Below are 15,750 nucleotides of genomic sequence, written 5' to 3' on the forward strand. Positions count from 1 at the left end.
TTCCATAGTTTGGCACTTAGGTAAGAAATAGTGCGGCGACCGTACACATTATGTATATTTGGTAAATTAAGATTACATTTGTGGGCATGTCTGGTGTTTCGTTTAGGTTCTATTACAACGGATGATCGATTGGATTTATTTAGTGCTCTTTGAACTAGTAATGTTGTTTTGTAGTCCCTTGCTACATTAAATGGCATAATGTTAAGTTCTGAAAAGATTGGGGACGATGGCGCGGTGGTGGGGGCGCATGTCATTATTCTCATCGCCCTTTTTTGGGCGATGAGAATAATGACATGCGCCCCCTAGGCTGCCTCGACCTGCCTCGACCTGCTCGACAGCCTAGTTTCCACTCCGCACTGCAGCTTCAAACTGCGGCGGGATTATTGTCATCGCACTGGCCTCACACGGATAAAGTTCACAGTTCCACAGGATGTGGGCCGCAGTGGCCCGCTCCTTCGCGCACAATCTGCACACGTCACTCTCATACAGCTCTGGGAATATACGCTTAGCAAGCGCTGGAGTCAGTAACCACCACAGCAGCTTCGTCGCTTCGTCGCTTCGACTGTTGCCCCGTTGACGCGGTTACGTTTAAACAGAAGAGCGAAGACACGTATCTTGTCGACCTCGGGAATCACGTGGCCTCCCACCGTGCACACAGTGATGGTAGTCGTTGACTGTGTTTTCTGCCGACCCTTAGATGGAATGATGAGAAGTTCTGGTTTAGAAGGGGAACAGATGAGGCCCGTCACGGGGAGCTAGTCTTCGATAACATTAACTGCTTCCTTGAGTTTATCTTCGATGTGGCCGTTGCTACCGCCCGTACCCCACAGGGTAACGTCGTCGGCGTAGATGGTATGCCGGATGCCATCCACGTGCTCGAGGTGGTTGGCGACTCCAATTATGACTAGGTTGAAAAGCAATGGGGTTATCACGGAGCCTTGTGTAGTACCCACACTGCGGAGCTGCTATCTCTGGTAGTTGTAGATCGCCGGCGCATTTCTGCGTGCAGCGAACCGTGGGAAAGTCATGGATGTAGTCGTACTTTCATTTCCCCATGTTCAACTTGGGCACGTGTGCCAGAATCGCAGAGTGTCGCACTTTGTCAAAGGCGCTCTGGAAATCGAGGCCCAGTACCGCCTTGTTGTGTCGGGTTTTCGTGACGTTGTCGATGATTTCGTGTTTGAGAAGGAGCATTGCATCTTGTGCACTCAACTTCTCCCGGAACCCGATGATAGAGTTGTGGTAAAGTTCGGTGCCTTCTATATAACGTTTCTAGCGATTCAATAGAACGTGCTCCAGGACCTTTCCCACACACAAAGTGAGCGAGGTTGGTCGGAGGCGCTCTATGCTAAGTGGCTTGTCCGGCTTCGCAATTAAGAGTCTTAGCCGTCTTCCATTGTCTTGGGAGTCGACCCTCTTGCCAACACTTGTAGTAACGCGTGGGGGCTTCGATGGCGTGATCGTTAAGATTCTTAAGGGCCTTTTTCGTTACGCGGTTGAGGCCCGCCGCCGACTTGTAGTTGAGGGCTTGCAGGGCCACTCGTACTTCCCAAACTTCAATGTCGCGGTCTAACACATCCTTGACCGTTCCGGCGTATTCCGGGTGACTTGTCTGTGGGGGACACCGGTAGATACGTGGCGTTCAAGCGCTTGCCAACTTTCCGTTCTCCCAGTTCTGTGATGGCTCTGTGTAGAGTTCGGGCAAGAGAGTTGTGGTGATAGCTCTTTGCCTTATTCTCGTCGAGTAAGTTCCTCAGCATACCACACGTTCTCCCCTTGTGGAGTTGCCCATTGGCCTCGCTACACACTTCGTGCCATTGCTGGGTGCATAACACCTTGCAGTGTGCCTCGATGTGCTGGTTGAGAATCGCAATCTTTTAACGGAGATGTCTGTTTGTGGGTTGTGTTTTCATTGAGCTTTAATGGCCCGCTTGGCCTAAAGTAGGTGAGCAAGTTGACTATCCATCTGATCGATACTGTGGCCCATCTCGATCTCCTGAGTTACATCCGAAGTAGTCTGTGCGACGGCCCCTGCCCACTTCTCGATGTCGTCTATATCCATGCGTTCCTCCGGGAGACAGCGGCGCAACTTGTTCCAGTCTGTACTACGATGTTTTTGGGTAGTGGGGATACTTGTGGGATCGACGAGTGGGACGACAACATCGAGGACGTAATGGTCTCTACCGAAATCGTCGCCCGTGTTCCGCCACCGAGCCCCTCGTGAGGTTCCCTTAATCCCGATTAAGGTGAGGTCTGTAGTAGTGTCGCATGTAATCGATGTACCAATGCGTGTAAGGTATGGCCGATCCGTGAGCAAGTGCAATACAGCATCCGTTGCGTCTTCTAGTAGATTGCGGCCCTTGACGGTCGTTTTCGGATATCCCCAGTCTTGGTGCGGTGCATTAAAGTCCCCGCCAATCAGTAGTGTGTTTCCTGCAGCCATTCGGCTTGCCTTGTGTATAAGTACGCGAAATCGTTGATTTCAATGTGCCGAATTGCTGTATACCGTGACTAGAATGGTTCTCTCCTTGTGTTTCTTGCCCGTAATAATTTCCAATGCACAGTGCTCAGTCGCGCTGTTGCCAATGAGGTCGTGTTCCACAAATGTAATTCGTTTGCGTACGAAGATGCAGACTCCTCGCCCAGGCCCCATTGCCGGGGCGCGCGCGCTCGGTGGACATGCGTGCGTGCGGTAGCCAGAGGGCTTCGGCGTCACTTCGCTTTGTGTTTCCTGTCCGATAATGATATCAGGCTTGCAGGTGAGTTGCTTGAGGTGCTGTTGTTGCAGTGCTTTCTTCCCTGCGTAACCATTGAAATTCCAATGTCATACCAGAAGATCTTTTACTGGGGCCGTCATTGTGGAAATTGTCCGAGCACGGGTTACTGCACGCGCTCAATTTTTTGGGGATCTCCACTTAGTCCAAGTAGCGTCATAAGCATTTGCAGTTGTGCTTGCATCTGCATCATCATAGTTTGCATGTTCTGGCACGTCTGTTCTAGTTTCGTAAGGCGTTCGTTGGTCACCTTGCCGAAGGCTTCAAAGCGGTCTTCCAAGTTCTCAAGTTGGGCGAAGAAGTTTCGGTCCTTGGCATCCTCGAGTCTCGTCGTTTGGGCGTTGTTACATATCTCGTTGGTGAGCCCTGGGATCTTTTTCGGGCCCCGATCCCTGGGTAACGGGTTCCGCCGGCCACTAGTCTTGAGGTTGCGGTTGTTGTGGTTGTTTATGGAGTGCGAGGAGTTGGTCCAGCTTCGTATTCCTGCTCTTGTTTGTATGTTCGAGATCAGCGATCTTCTCCTGGAGTTGCTCATTCTCCGCACGAAGGGCCTTGACGGCAGCATTCTCCGCGGAGGGTTGATGCTCTGGAAACTTGGGTTCTTTGAGGGTATCTGCCAGGCAATACATTCTATAGTTTGTGGCGGTTGTCGGTTACGACTAACACTTCGCTTACTATTAGATCGTCGCCGGCTACTGCCAGGTGTTTGCGACTGAAACAAACACGCCGGGGCAGTGGCTGGGCCAAGACGAAGCGTTTATTGCGATAGCGCGGGTTAATGTAGCTGTGTGCGAGAGCGGTTAAGAGGGAGGGAAGGAGAAGGAGCAGTGGTGATAACGGCGGCTTCAGCTGGCGTGACGTCACAGATACATCATTTCGCTCCCCCTACGGTCTGGCGGTTTGCGTTGCTGGCCCGACCGACGCAACACCGGAGTGGAGGTGCTTCCGGCGATCTCGTTGCTTGTTGGCACTCGCCTCGGTGTTTCTCCTGCTAGGGGTCTGCCGGCAGTTTCCTGGCACCCGGAGTCACTGGCTTCTCCGTGGTCGTGCTCCAACTCCCGTGGCTTCACCTGGTCGCTGTGGCGCCGAATGGTTTCCCCCTACAGACCGTCGGCATTCACTAGGTGGGCTCCGTCTGTCGATGTAATGCTGGCTGGAGTCCACGGCTCGCCTCGCCCGAAGTTCCTCACCCAGACTGGTTCACCGGGCTGCCACACATTGAGGGAGGGATAGTCCACTGGCGAGGGCGGAAAGGACACTGCGTTGTCCATTCTGGAGCGAAGATCGTAGCCCATTAGGAGTTGCGCTGGTGTCCGGCCTCCGGCCTGCGGCGTCCTGCGGTACCTGTGCAGAATCCTCGCCAGGCGGGTTTTCAGTGACCCTCGCACATTCTTTCTTAAAGAATACTTGACAGTACGCACAGCCCGCTCCGCGAGCCCATTGGACTGGAGGTGACACGGTGCTGTTCGCAGGTGTACTATGTTATTCAGCTTCACAAAATTGTGAAATTCCAAACTCGTAAACTGTGGGCCATTATCAGATACCAGCGTCCGGGGCAACCCGACTGTACCGAACAAGGTGCGCAGAGCCTCTATGGTGGCGTGCGTGGTGGAACTCTTCATGGGTATCGCTTCTATCCACTTACTGTGTGAATCCACCACAATCAGTAGCATGTGACCTTCGATCGGCCCCGCAAAATCGATATGCAGCCCAGACCAACGCTCATCCGTCTCCAGCTATGCAACCGGGGGTTTCTTGGGGGGCATAGGGGCAGCTTGGATGCAACAGGGGCAGGAATTAACCATGTGCTCAATGTCATTATCGATCCGGGAGTACCACATCAAAGAGCGCCCTAGCCGCTTCATTCAGCAAATTCCTTGATAAGTATCACGCAGCAGACGTAACATCACTGATCAGGCACTCTTAGGGACGATCACTCGATGGCCCCAGTAGAGAAGCCCGTAACTACCCGTTATCTCCGCCTTCCGGTTGAAGTATGGCATCAAGTGCTGGTCCTCAGGCCCCAAATTTCTTGGCCACCCCTCCTGCACCCATTTTTGCACCTTTGCTAAATTAGCATCGAGCTCCGTCAGAGTGCCCAGTTGCTTCGCGGACATGACACCATCATTGAGGGTTTCCGTGAGCGGGACATACTCACCGTCCCTAGTTTCTTCCTGCGTCTCTGGCTGGGAAGTTGCTGACGTGGGGAGCCGACTAAGGACATCTGCGGGTACGTTGTCTTTCTCTGGCTCGTGTTTGTTGACGTAATCGTATGCGCTTAGCAGCAGAGCCCATCGTTGGATTCGCGCAGCCGCCATCACGGGTACTGGCCTGTCTGGATGGATTAGTCCCACAGGCGGCTTATGGTTCGTCATCAATGTGAAAGTATTGCCGAGTAAGTATTGTCGGAATTTTGATGCACCAAACACAAGTGCCAAGGCTTCACGCTCCAGCTGCGAGTAATTTTTCTCAGCTTCCGTCAATAACCGAGAACGGAACCCTATGGGCCGAAGTACCCCGCCCCCGACATCGTGTGAAAGCACTGCGCCGATTCCGTCCGGGGAGGCATCGCATTCCAGTACTAGCGGTCTGTGTGGGCCAAAATGCTCCAGAAAATCTGCGGATTTGAGAAGGTCTTTTACATTGCTGAATGCCTGTTGTTGAGTGGTACCCCACTGCCACTTAGCTTCCTTCCGGAGTAGTTGATATAAGGGCGCCATGGCGGTCGATGCGTTGGCCAGAAACGTGTGGTAGTACGTGACCATGCCAAGGTACGACCTTAATTCTGCGGGATTCCGCGGTGCCTGAACCTCCCGGATGGCGTCTATGTTTTCCGTCTTTGGTTGAAGACCTCGAGCGCTGATTCGATGTCCCAAAAAATCCACCTCTGGTTGGCGGAACTTGCACTTGTCTGCGTTCAAGCGCACGCCATATTCCTGGAAACGCTTCAATACTGCGCGCAGTGTGGTGAAGTCATTGCGTTTCTCTGCCACGGTGACGTCATCTAGGTAGACTTGAACACCCGGAAGCCCCTGCAAAATGGTCCCTATACGACGTTGAAACACGGCCGGCGCGGACGCCACTCCAAAAGGCAGGCGAGTGAAGCTGAACAGTCCCTTATGCGTGTTTATGGTCGTGAGTAGCATGGCTTCCTCATCCAACGGAAGCTAATTGTACGCCTCCCGCAAGTCTATCGTGGTAAAACCTTCACCGCCGTTTAATCTCGCCAGGATGTCCTCCACCCGTGGCAACGGATATTGTTCAGTGTGACAGGCTTTGTTTACCTTTAGTTTAAAATCGCCGCAAAGGCGGATGCAGCCATTCCGTTTCACTACCGGTACCACTGGCGCGGCCCACTTCGAATGAGGTACCGGGACAATAATACCAGCGCCCGAAAGGCGGTCCAGTTCCGCGTCGACCTTTGGACGAAAAGCATAAGGAACTTCGCGTGCTGTCCAAAATTTCGGCACCAGGTTTTCTCGCGTCTCGAAGTGTACCGGAGGCCCTTTTATGAGCCCAAAACCTGGCGCGAACACATCAGCGAATTCTGCTAGCAACTGGTCGACGTTAATGTCGTCAGCACCGACTAACGGCAGTTGCGCACCTGGCGTGTTCACGTTCATGACCGGTGCCTCGAGCATGTGGAACGCTTGAATCAGGTCGCGTCCGCAGAGGTTGGGGCCGGAGCAACCAAGGACTTGCAAAGATCCATCTGTCGACCTGTTTCCGCACGAAACCTTCAGCTTAAGTTGTCCCCGCACTGGAAGCCGTCCCAGGAAGCAGGTCAGTTTCAATGGCGAACCACGCAGCTTGGGCCACACTGTTTTGTTCTGTTCATATGTGGGCCACGTGATGACCGAAACCGGTGAGCCTGTGTCGACCTGCATGTCAACTGGAACCCCAGCACAATCCAAGGTGCGCACGCTGGGTTGCGTCATGCCGATGTGGCCGATATGACTGTTCGCTGCCTCCAGCGCGTACGTACCGTCGGTGCCCGTGTATTCCTCCCGCGACGACGATGTGTACTGGGCGCACTGGTGGCACCACCACGAAACCACTCTCACAGCGGCAACAGGCTCGGGCGGTATGACCTCGTTGTTTGCACGTGAAGCATGACGCCGATCGGAAGCGGCAATCCTCGGGTCCATGCCCCTTTGCTCCGCAGCGGTAGCACAAAATCTGTGGCCGGCTTTTTGGGCGATAGGACTGGCCTCCCAGAGCATGCACAGTTCCCTCAGCGGCGGGGCTTACTATCTCTTGCCCGTTGCCTTCGGCCATTTGGGCGGATATCGTAATTTCTTCCGCTTCGCTCCTCGTCAGCTGTGGTTTCGCGAGTAGCTGCCCACGCACTCCTGCGCTTTGCAGTCCACACACAATGCGATCTCGTAGCTTTCTATCCAACGATGTACCAAAATTGCAGGTGTCCGCTATCTGTCGAATCGCCACGATAAAATCCTTGACCGGTTCGCCGAGCAGCTGGTTGCCGGTGAAGAACTTATAAGACTGTGCTATCTCGTTCAGTTGCGGCGAAAAGTGCTGCTTAAGCAAGGCTACCACTTGTGGGTACGACAGTTCATTCACCTTATCCGGAGCACAGCGTCCGCTCAGCACGTCGACGGTGTGAGTGGACAGTGCAGTCACCAGCAGGGCCCGCTTCTTTTTGTCTTCCGTGACGCTATTCCCCTCAAAGAAGGCTTCTAGTCGAACCTGGTAAGCGGGCCACTTGTCGCTCGCCTCGTCGAACTGCGGTGGGCTGGCGTATCCTCCCGTGGGTGCCGCGGTCATGGTGGACTGAGTTAACGCCCCGTTCTCATCCCATCCTCGTCGCCACTGAAATGAACACGCCGGGGCAGTGGCTGGGCAAAGACGAAGCGTTTATTGCGATAGCGCGGGTTAATGTAACGTTGTGCGAGAGGGGTTAAGAGGGAGGGAAGGAGAAAGAGCAGTGGTGATAACGGCAGCTTCGGCTGGCGTGACGTCACAGATACATCAGCGACCGTCCTATTTCGCGCTGGACCAAGGTTTGCCTCAGGGGTGGGAAGTCGGTTCTCGTTCTGGAAAACGGTTCAGCTGCTGGCTGCGCAAGTCCTCCATCTTAAGGTTCCATTGTCTGCGCTTGACAACATAGGGCCCCTTGAACTTATTTGCGGACTCCCTGGCGCCGCTAAGGTGTTGGCCACCGCACAGCGTGCATTTAGGTGTACAATGACGTTCGTGATCCGCGTTAGGGTTAAAATTCACCGCATGCAAGGCAAACTCTAGTATCAGGAAATGGGCACACATCGCATCTGTGTCCAACTTTTCCACACTGACTACACACACCAATATGCTTCCGATACACTCCACTCCGCAAGAGGATGGGGCCATATTTCACATAATTGGTAACTTTGGCTCCTTCAAATAGAACAATTACTGTTGTCGTATTTCCAATTCTGTGTTGCCTGAATTGCCAGCGGGTTGGCCGGGTTCACAATATTAGCATTATTCTTGGAAGGGGAGTCGTCAATTGCTACTCCTCTTATCACTCCTGCCGCCTGATAAATACTGACTTCATGAGTCTTTCCTCCTATAAAGAGGCCTCGCATCCTGAGATAAAACCCTGCGCGACGTTGGTGTGGGGTACTCACAATGATGATATTTTGCGCTACAGTGGTGCAAGTGGTGCCTTCACTGGCTTCCAGTTTCGGTACACCTGCCGCCGCAATACTGGATGACATGATGATCGAACCTTCTATTCTGGCTATATTCAGTCCACCACGTGACCTCCTAGTAGTCTTGATGCCTTCTTTTGACATTATCGATGACATACGTGCTGCCTTCGTGACTGCTGCCGCAAATCTTCTGGCATAATTAACACGATCTCGCTATCTAGATTGATGGTCAGTCGAAGAGGACTCACCAACTTTCGAAGCGACGTCGACTTGCTTGGCTCACTTGCCTTAGGTCATCCTCCCCGCCGTATCACTAGGAGTAAGATCTTCGCCTTGGACTTCAACACTCGTTCTTCCTTCATATCTGCCAAGTGTCAACTCCAAAATCTTGGTTTCCTTAATTGGCATACTAATCTCCATCGCTGTGTCCATCTGGGTCATGATTCTCGTTGACTAGACCTAACGGCTAGACCTGGCTACCGCGGCCGAACCACCCGTAGCCGTACACGTGCTAAGCCTACTGTTAGGCTTACCGAAAACCCCACGTGAGTTGAGAGGAAATCATCCGCAATGTGAGAAAATTACATACCACTTGAAAGATTTGATCTCAGGCGGTATCGGATACCGTTCCACTCGCACTCGTAACGACAAAAACATGTTACCTTATAGTTAGCACTGCGAATGTAGTGGGAGCCGATGAGAGAGACATCCGCTCCCTTGCGCGACCGCAGCGCCACCCTCCTAGGCCATATATGCAAGATCGTAGGATATCTGATTCCTTCCTTGATTATTGCGATCATCGTAACCCTTTCCTTCTTGCTCTCGACAATTTTAAAGCAGAGCTTTATTGTCCTTACCTATATGACATTGTACGCCAATACGCCCTGCAGGAAAGCCAACTTTCTCTGACAACGACGATGAATGGTCGGTGTTGAAGTAAAAATAAACGCTTCCGGAGGCCGGAATCAAACTTGGGTTTCTCGCGTTATGTACACGGCGTCTATCTGATTGCTCCATTGCTTTTTTTAATACATTGAATTTAGCAAACTCAGATAAGAAAGTTAACACACTATAGAAACATTAACAGGCAGCAAAGGGTAAGCACGGTCGAAGCGAACGCCAGGCAGCCGGTACCGATTCGCGCCGTACGCCCCAAGCCCAAACGTTTGGTCTGCGGAGTGAACACCCGACGGTTTCTGTGGGTATCCTGGAACACTGGTTTGTACCTGCAGAGTACCATATACTCACAGTGCGGTGTTAGCCAACCAAAGAATCCATCACGAGAAAGCTTCGCGTTCAACCATTGAGTCGTTAGATGGATGGGTGCATAATCTTTTATAATGGTCCCGACATTTACGCCCCAGATCAACACCTAGGCAATATATTAAGCAGGCCATTGTGGAGGGTTTCAGAATGATTCAAATCACCTGGGTACCTGTAATCACGTCCAGTTCCCGAAAATGGAATTTTTGTTGGCATCGCACGAAATGGTAACTGCGGAAAAGAACAAAGCTGGAACCTTTCAGTCCTCAAACAACAAAAAAGAGAGCGCGCATCCTCCGATACATGCGGCGTCATCTAGCTGCCAGTTTGAAAGCACCACGAATGCACCTGTCTTTCATAAACGTGAGAGTAGAGACTATGATTAGATCGAGTTCCTACCGAAAGATGATGCTGAAGCACCACAACCTAGCTGAGCAAGAAGCAAGTTGCGCGCCCGATAATTGGCATCTTGCGAGGTTAGGTGCTTTAGGGCAAGGTAAGGCTGGCTCCTCGTTATCGATAGGTGACCCGCATGCATGGTGTCTTGCTGGTACACGTTTATCAAAACTGGAGTGGCAATGAAAGCGCAAGGCTGGAAAGCGTAAGGCGTATTTTGGTTCTTTCCTGATCCCTCAAATGCAACTAAAACTTGCGAAAATATTAGCCCAGCTTCACTGACTTAACTTCGCGAACTCTGATCGTAACAACGAAGGTGCCTCGCGTTACCCAACCGCAAGGCTAAGCTTCACAGAACTCAAAGCCTGCAGATCGATTCCAGTTCGCGCTTGTTCGAGCGCCCACTCGCGCCGGCGGTACCTACGGGTGGCTTCTTGTTCCGGAGAGCGCCGAATTCACCTGTTTTGCAAACATTTGAGAAGCGGCCGCCTAGCATTCGTGGATATTGTGGGCACTTACTCGTGCACTTGTGGATTAAACTGCGTCGTCGAACTGCCGTAGACTCCGCCTATCCATGGTTCACCGGTGAGCTTAATCTCTCACCTGTACATCACCATGATAATCGTCATGTGTACATCATTGTTGAATCACGATCGGCCAAGTAAAACAGGCAACCGTTCGATCTGCTGCCTCTCGGAGAGAGGCATCCTGTTTCCTTACAATATATGCGCTCGACAATTAGCCGACATTTCTCATCCTCTCCTTTACTCCGCCCAATTGCGTTAAGGCCAGAATACATGGAAGGCACTGTCGAGACGAAATCGCGCGGCGCAAATCCCGCCGCGGCAGGACGCCGATGTTCGTCGGGCTGAACTACATGGAGCGAAGACACGGTGTATGCCGCCGCGCCACCGCTGGGTTGCTCTCAGTGTGGTTATCTGAACCTTCATGCCCCGAATCAACGGCGGCGTTCAGTAAACATAACCAGTGAGGGAGCTTCCCGCTTGGGTTGTACATCGTTTGACGATTCTGCGTGACTCGGAGGCGTTTCTTCTGCTGAAATATGCGTTTTTCAGTTCACAAAAGCATTAAATGCAGTTAAAATAGAAAAAAACACGACCCCGGGGAGATTCCAACCAGCGACTCCCATAACACGGAACCGGCGTTCTAACACCATCTGAACAGCAGGAGCTATAGTGCAAAATAGAGCTTGTCAAGCCCGGCTCTGAATACATATTGCTGACTGCTTTTAGTATTTGGCTGTATTTTACAAGCCCTCGCCGTTATATCGCCTGTTCCTCACACGCCGATCTTGCGAACGGGCCCCATGTTGCTGTTAATACAAGTTATGCGGCTGGATCACTCTTATTTAAACTAATAAAAGCTATCGTACATGCCTATCTCGGCGACACAAGCCACGGTATTAGTTGGGTCGGCTCCGTGTTGCGCTTGCAGCTTGAGCTATCAGAAAAGCCGGGACTTCACTTGCAACACCCTTTTCCTCATTCGGTCTCAGATTAACGATCCGTTTTTTCAGCTCGACTAGGTGCGGTACAAGCGTACGCCTATCACCAGGCCTCTCAAGCTTGGACGTTTCCTGTCTTCCCTGTAGGCGGCGTAAAAATCGACGCCCCACGTGACCAACCTACAGCGCAGTTTTCGACCATCAAATCCGCCAGACGGCACAACCGAAAAGTTACTTTTGGTAGAGAACACAGAACATTCATTCCGTGACTCAAAAAGCCAATAAAGTTCAGTTACAGTGTGTTGTTTAAAAATATTAAAAACAAGTTTCGCTTCAACCATTTGTTTAGAATAAATGTACACAACTTTTCACAGACGACTGGGACACCACGTCGTATCTGAATTTCATACCACGAAGCCAGTGACCGGTAACCGCCCATTTCAAATGAGTTAACGGTAATAATGATTTTCCGTGGTACTTTAGCGACAGTGTTTTATGTACCACTTCGGTGTAAGCTGTATTCATTTTCGCTAGCTTCTATAGCTTTTAATTTTAGCGCATAGAGTTGATGCGTAAGAGCTGTTGAAACGGGATTCGACGCTTTCGGAACTCGTGGAAGCACTGTACAATTCCTTCCTTAGTTGAAAATACGCTAAAATGAAATGGGATAAATCTCTAGAACCTAGTACGACGCAATTTGTTCAGTTGCTCCTTTTCGGAAGCTGCTTCGCACGAACGTCACGTTCTTCGTAATCGCGTTTTTGCTTTCAGCAGTTTCAAAAAAAAAAAAAAGAATTGAATTTCTTTTACCGTAAGATTAAATTTTTCAGGAGTTTCAATTACTGACAGTTCTATGCATTTAAAGGGATCAAAATGAACATGTAAACGCAGTACAAGGACGGAGATATGGTGCTCAGGGCTCGTTTTTGTTTGCGAAAAAAATGCATGAGCATGCATTGCAGCAACGCGTTCCGACCGTGACCACGAGAAAGTGCGAACGTTTATCTTCTTGGTCCCGGTAGCCGCGTGCTGTTCGTGTGGTCCACTGGTCAGCTTTCTTTTATCTCGGCGATATTTGCATGCAACGCATTATAGCTGTCACATTTTTTTTTCCACCTAAGAGAGGAACTGCTCGCATTCCCGTGAGAGACCGTGCACCGCTAGAGAGTGTGTATAGTGTGCACGACTCGTGTGAAGCAGATATCTGTCGTGAATTTACTGCCAAAACTTGTCCGCGCCATTAAAAACGAAATGAACAGTTTGGGGGCCTGTAATTGCACGCGCCATGAGGCTGCGTGGTGTGCTCCACCTAAAACCTCGGGGTACTCAGCTTCGTATTTTGCTTGCATACCATGCTGCTACACTTGCTGCACTTAATGATCCAAGATGATATCGTCTGATGTGTGTACATGGGTGTCTGCGCGCGAGCGCCTGTTTTTTTATAGGGTCATGTCACTAAAGCAATCGCCATTAGCGGCTATATTTTGTGATGACCACCTGAGAGCGGTTAATTTTTCCGTTGCGAAAGACATTCACGACTCCAGTGAACAATTAACTGTGCGACCTTTGTTCCCTAGTCATGAACTCCTTGCGCTCGTATGCTTTCGCGCTCCGAATACCTGGGTAACTGTAACATATGTTCATGGTACAATTTGAATTCGGAAAATCCCTGTGCCACTTTCTTTATGGTTTTTATGGTAATGAAACCTAAATTGATAAAGTTAATAAAAAACATGTGATCCCGGCTGCAGCGGCGTTTTTTTTTTTTGACGGAGACAAAAGACAAAAACGCCCGTCTGTCGAGACTTCGGCCCACGTTAAAGCTCCCCAGGCGGTGGAAATTAATCCGGAGTCTATACGCTACGGCGCACCTCATAGCCTAGGTGTATAGCTTTGGCGCGTAAAACCCCACAATTTTTTTTTCAAATAAAGGCATGTACGAGTATAGGTCTACCCGTCAAATATGCGATGGCGCACGTATGATAAGCAAAGTTGCAACACAGTTTGCTCCGGATAATTTCGAATAGGGTGGCTTGTGAAGGTCTCTGCCTTGTCAGCTTGACGCGCGCACCTCAAAATTCGCGGTTTCCCACGGGAATGGTTCCCCCAAGATTGATAAGCCATGCATCCTGTGTATACCTCTGCAGCACCCGAGCGGGTAGCCAAATTACGGCGTTTCCTTGGACGGACGGACGACACATGGCAGGAAAAATGAAAAAAAGCGGAAGCAAAATTATCGCACTCTGTGCGGGTGGTCCCAAGCAATGGCCAATGTTTGTTTCTACTTCACTCCTGTTCAGTCTACGGTACAGAACCACTGATTTAAAAATTGTGGGTTGGGGACAGGCGGTAATGAATTGTTCGTGGAACTACAAGGCTTCTCTGCTTCTTGATGTTGTGCGGTGAAGACAAGGTAAGCCGGGAGCATACGGAGAGGAAACAGTTGTAACATGTTAGGGAACACGGCCTGCCCTGCGCAGGAGTTTCCTGCGGGCCCCAAGCTTGTTATTTAATTAACTGCTTCGTGCGCCGCGCGACGCAAGGTCGCCCGTTACAAATTAGTGACTAGGTAAGCGCGGGGCAAAGGCTTTCCGGCTTCTCAATGCTATACGGTGAAGGACATGCAAGGTTAGGCCTGAGCATCCAGAGAGGAAACCGGTGGAACATATTAGGGAACGTGGCCTGCCCTGCACAGTAGAGCACTGCACAGGCCCGGGCCGGCCCGAAAGCCCGGACCCGACCCGCCCCGCGGGCCGGGCCAGGCCACCCGAAGTAGATTATCGGCGGGCCCGGGCCGGGCGCGGGATCAATGCCGCGGGCCTGGGCCGGGCTCGGGCTCAACGCCATGGGCCCGGGCCGGGCTCGGGCTTGCATCCATAGGCACGGCCATTCATAAGTCCGACGTGAGGTGTAGAAAAGAGCATCAAAATCAATATTCTTGGTTTATTTTTGCGCGCTTCTTGCTGTTAGTTGTACGCACGATTTTAAAAACGTGTTTTTCAGGGTCTGATGGTCACTATACAGCAATTTTAATGACATTTCCTGTACTGCATCAAGATTCTATATATTTTGGTGTATAACATACCAAAGATACGATTACAAGGAATGCCCAAGAGGGGAAGGAACTAATTCAGACATCCTGGAGCTGTGCACCTAAGTCTATGTAGTTACACGTGTGTTTTAGATGTCGCACAAATCAAAATGCGGCTGCCGTAATCGGAATCAAACTTGTGTGCCAGAGAAACACCACCGCTTAACAACCACTGCAGGTGGATTATTTCAACGCGCGTAAATACTCGTTGATTCAAATGCGGTTCAAAAATTTCAGCAATACCAACTTGTGGCCGAGACAGACACGTGAAGTTGCCAAGAGACTGGTCATCAAAGGTTATGGTGTCTCTCGTATACGAGCTACTATTACGCCGATGTGGCGTGAACTGTCGGCGGTGAAAGCTAAACTCCGTTCATTTTTAAACCCTTATTTTTTGCGTTTCAGTTCATGACGTGCTTGTACAGTCTGGATCAATTTGATGGTTATCGCGAGAGTGCCGACCGACTGCGACGACAGCGCCTTTGCGTGAAACTTTTTAGCATAAGCCACAACGAGATTATGCTAGGTTTGCTTCTCCTTTGGCTGTTCCATGCAGCGCCCGCACTGCCGTCAGAAACGATAAATGCCACGTACGCGAAATTTGTTTCTTTATTCTTTTCTACCGTCATCGATATACTACACACTGATACACCGCCTTCTTAGGGTAACTATGTCGGTTTATTAGAACTGCTTTATTAATATCTATCTCTGGCTGATAGCGTCTTCATTTTCTCTGGTACGTTTAAAATGAAAAGGCTCAATATGACTGACCATGCTGATACGAGGCACAATAGAATTGTTCCAGCCAAGAGCTTGTGATCATTCACATTCAGTTGCTCAGTTCATTAGAGAGCTGAAGTGCAGGCTTTTCGCAGTGGTGCAGATTTCCAATGGGGTTGTCGTCTATTACATGAATTGCGGTATTTCATTTTAAATGCGGAGCATTTCTTAGGCTCGCCTTGTCCTGCGTCGTTGATGGCGGCGCCGTCCACACGCTCACTGCGCATGCGCAACTCTCCTCCTTACACCCACAGCTCCGCGATACTACACTATAAAAAAAAGAAATAGTTAGCGGCGCCCGGTTTCGATCTCACGACTCTCTGGCCGCAA

At 50.8% G+C, this 15,750-nt stretch overlaps 1 pseudogene; it reads right to left on the reverse strand.

The window, feature by feature from the left end:
- Window positions 1–755: 755 nt before the first annotated feature.
- On the reverse strand, window positions 756–7,559 carry LOC144146676 (uncharacterized; annotated as a pseudogene).
- Between the last annotated feature and the right edge of the window lie 8,191 nt (window positions 7,560–15,750).

The sequence above is a fragment of the Haemaphysalis longicornis genome, unplaced genomic scaffold, assembly GCF_048455015.1.
Source record: "Haemaphysalis longicornis isolate Haplotype H1 unplaced genomic scaffold, Haemaphysalis longicornis Haplotype H1 scaffold_7, whole genome shotgun sequence".
NCBI lineage: Eukaryota > Metazoa > Arthropoda > Arachnida > Ixodida > Ixodidae > Haemaphysalis > Haemaphysalis longicornis.